Source organism: Silene latifolia, chromosome Y (assembly GCF_048544455.1).
Source record: "Silene latifolia isolate original U9 population chromosome Y, ASM4854445v1, whole genome shotgun sequence".
In the NCBI taxonomy this organism is placed as follows: domain Eukaryota; kingdom Viridiplantae; phylum Streptophyta; class Magnoliopsida; order Caryophyllales; family Caryophyllaceae; genus Silene; species Silene latifolia.
In genome coordinates this window covers 389,730,339-389,734,519 of record NC_133538.1, presented here as the reverse complement: position 1 = coordinate 389,734,519, position 4,181 = coordinate 389,730,339, and the positions used below count along the sequence as shown (strand labels likewise).

At 37.8% G+C, this 4,181-nt stretch overlaps 1 long non-coding RNA gene across 2 annotated transcripts; it reads right to left on the bottom strand.

Moving 5' to 3' along the window:
* Positions 1-365: 365 nt before the first annotated feature.
* On the bottom strand, positions 366-2,745 carry LOC141634359 (uncharacterized). Of its 2 annotated transcripts, XR_012539081.1 has the most exons (4): positions 2,660-2,745; positions 2,142-2,252; positions 1,917-2,017; positions 366-562 (listed from the first exon to the last, which is right to left on the bottom strand). It is a non-coding gene; the product is annotated as an uncharacterized LOC141634359 (long non-coding RNA). The 2 variants fall into 2 exon arrangements; XR_012539080.1 differs by having other exon boundaries at positions 2,142-2,737.
* Between the last annotated feature and the right edge of the window lie 1,436 nt (positions 2,746-4,181).

Below are 4,181 nucleotides of genomic sequence, written 5' to 3'. Positions count from 1 at the left end.
GGAGGTGGCTACTAATAGAATTCTAACCGCCACAACCTGGCCGATTTGTAAACCCGAATTCTAATGAGTGGCATAACCGTTAGAAGGTTGTCTAAATCATTGGTAATCTAAATCATTGGTAATAACTACGACAACATTATAATATGATCTATTTTCTGAGACCATTATCATTAACCTGAAATTATGTATGGAACTTAGCACTGCTGCTGCAAATGTCGTAAACGGATATAGCGTAAATCTGCATTAGCGAAGTTCCAAGTGTGCGGAAGATATACAACTGACTAAAAGCATAATCGTTAAAATCGTTAAAATGCAACATCTTCATGTTCTCTAAAACAATTTGACAAAGCAATGTTAAACATTGGAACAAGTTACGCATTTGACCATTTTGAAATACGAGCTCACTTGACAAATAAAACATTATACAACAGAACACTAATTAGTTGTTAATCACATATTTGATAGCTCTTTCCACCACGTCACCATGGAGCCTCCTGTTATATTTCCACCATTAGCTCTCGGTTAATCTACTCATTAGTAGCATGACTATTGCCAAACGATTCTATTTAAAGAAAGATTGATTTTATTAGCAAAGTTATTCAGTAGGGGTTCCCGCAAATAATCAAAGCAATCAATACTAACCAAAACAAACAATCAAAAAATTAGAGAGTGCATGTGTACAAGTACAACTACCTATCCACATAATTGTAGTTTATATTTATCAACACTTCCATCTGCATAAAACTAATGATTAATATTGGCAGTAAAGTATTGCTTATTCATTCCACCATCACCCCTGTTTAAGGCCTTACTTACCACACCTCTCATAAATTTTCCTACTCACAAACTGACAGAACCCCAAAGCCGCTTGAAATAATGTTCAGTCAAATTCAAACACAAATATAGCTATTACATATTTTTGGGACTTATGGATAGTCATATAAAGTCATCTTTTTGAAACAACAATGTGTTACTACTGGTCTTGAGTTCAGGTTTTTTTGGAGTATAACAATATTAAGACTCAGGTGTAGAAGTTTTGCGACCGTAAGGGGTTATACCGTGAAAAAAAAAAGTTAAAACGATAACAAATACACTACTCTATTGCCTCAAATCCACCAATAGCAAGAAAATGTGTGGAAAGAATACGTTGTACCATTCTCAACAAGCAGCAGCAAAATAACCTCATAAAGCTACAAACTCAGGTTATTAAACAACATATAATATATTTGCTCCATGTCTCAGTCATTTGTTTACCTATTCCATTTTGGGGTGTCTTATTCATCACCAAATCTCATTGAAGTAAGACGGCGATATCCGTTACAAGCTTGTGACGGATACCATTTCCTCTCACAAAATATCCATGAGAGGTGAGTGGGGAAGCACATGGGGGGTGCCCCACCTTATCCCCTCTCCCTTTTTGTGAGAGGTCTTCAGCTTGTGACGGGATTAGCCCGTCACAAGCAAGACGCTTTGCTTATTCATTTGTTTACTTTTTTTATATTAGGTAGGTATTTTATGGATAATTTGTGATCATATACATCCATTAGTCTACTTGTCATTCAGTAACCACCACATATGGTCCCCTCCTCTTTCCGTGATATTTGTACCAAAATTAAAGGTAAACAAATGACCAGGACAAAGGGAGTAACAAAATTTAAAATTAAGTGAAGTCATTCTTCTTTACTGTAGCTAAACTGCATGAAGTCACACAAATATAAAATGAGTAAATAAATAAAGTAATATCCGGAAAAAGCAAACTAAGATCATGGAAAAAATGAGAAAGATAAAAAAAATGAAACTGTAAGCCGAGACTAAAAGAACGAATGATCAGGAGAAATTAAAATGGGAATTTTGGGAGCAAGGAATGACGACACCTCTCAGTAATGGTATGCATATAAGAACAGGCTAGCACGTACATGATACTGAATTGTCCGAAGCAAAGTGCCCTAAGGCTAATTGTAAGCAACCAGTCCATGAACACCAAGCTCCAACAACAGCAAGACACCACCACAATACCCTACAATCAGAAATGAACAATTGTTTGACAAATGTAGTAAATTGCTTTCGCAACCACTCTCATCATTCATCTTGCTTTCCTAGTAAGATAAGAAAAAATGTTCATCTAAATTAAAACAAAATACCTGAAAACCACGGGCTCTGGCTCACCCGTGCCTCCACATTCGCTTCCAAACTCATCTGCCGCCTAGAATCTTATTCTCGTGGACAAAATGCAGGGTCAAGTGAATACAAATCTACATGGTAAAGATGAGTTAAAATAAGAATTGATAGTGTAAAATTACAACTTGAATCATAAGAATAAACCGGAAACAATGTTCATCAGCAAATATGGAATTGTTAGTGTAAAATAGAGGTAGGAAATGGGGAATTGATAAAGGGCAAATGGGTGTTGAAGAGGGAAATAAGGGGATTGAGTGGATGGAGGACAAAGTAGCGTAAAGTAAAGGATGAAATGCGGGATAAACAGAGTAAGTACTATAGATCACATGACAAGCACGGATACCGCATGACCATTAGGCTAACTGGTACGAATTTCTGGAGAAAACCAATATGAAATAGTCGTTTTCAGGGGGAAAAGGGTGATGAAATGAATAGACAAGAATACAAGGTCAGTACTAATACTAATCAGATGAGTACTTGCCTATGTGTCTCTCCTTCAATCTTCTACGCAACATCGTAACCACTTAAACAATAACAATTGAACACAAGGTCAATACTATTTGCACCAAGTCACCAACCCTAGCTATAATGTTTCTTGTTAGAAGGAATCTTATGTGGACATGCAATCAATGTAAAGTATTGTCTTGGGGATCGAGATTGCTATCTAAGTGAAATGTCGGATACCATAGAGACAAGACATAAAAATAACCCTGAGTTTAAGGAGTAAAGAATGGGCAGGTTAATAGGATGATACCTAAGCTGATATCAACACCAGTAAAATAACATGCCTTGTCGTGAGCACTGGCTACCGCACTCACAAATTCTATGTAAGGTCTTATACTACAATAGTATGGCCCTGCATACAACAAACCACAAAACTGAACATAGCAGTCTGAGATCTCATCTCATCTGAGTCTATCTCACTGTGAAAGAAACAACGAGAAAAATAAAAAAAGGTCCAAAATCACACCCGAAAACCTCAGTCAAACACATTCAAAGCAGAAAATATCAAAATATTTACCATCATCGTTGTCGCATCATAATCATCACAGATGCAGCCATAGCCAGCATCGCCCTCTAGAGAGTTTTTGTTCCTTCATCCCCTTCCTTTTATCCGTTTTTAAAAAGCAGAGAACATAAACAAATTAGAGAACTCTCAAATAAACTCAATTGAAGTCAACAGATCGGATAGGGAAGGAAAGAATTTGTTTTTATTGCTTTACTTTAATGTGCAAACAAGTTGGGAAAATCACGACCGCCTATTATCAACGAATCATAAAATGCACGTGGAGGCATATAAACAGGTTGCTGGGTTAGTAAAAGTATAAAAAAGGCAACGGAAATAGCACAACCAATCAACACTTACCAGAACGGAAAACAAAAGTTAGGCCAGCGAGACCAAATGGCTTCGCCATGGCGCCGCCAATGTGGCCGTCAAACAAATGCATCCCGGGTAACAGATCGACTCGCCAACCTGACCACGTTAAAACTGCAATGATTAACATGCTAAATATTGATATGAGAAACTCGAGTTCAACATAGAATTCAAAAGCGATGTTAGGAGTGCAATTCAGAAATGTCAGGGCCCTCCCATATGGCAGCCAATGCCATGTGAACACATATTCTTTACTGGGGCAGTAAAAGTAACAAAAAGGCAACAGAAACAGCAAATTCAAACAACACTTGATAAAACAGAAATCAACAGAGATTAGACCTACCTAATCAAAAAACCAGAGATTAGACCAACGAAATAAGCACCTGTGTTTTAGCGTCGCTTATGATATTGTCGGACTGCATGAGCTGGCAGTATTAAATATCGGCTTTCCTATGGGTTGGCCGACACTGCAATGTTCACCATATAAAAAATCAGCCTTAGAAAGAGTAGTCCAAATTGTATAAAAGCGATGCACAGCCACGCAGCACGTAATCACCCTCCCCCCCCCCCTCTCTCTAACCACCACCACCAGCGGCAGGCCTATGCCTCATCCCCGCATATACACAAG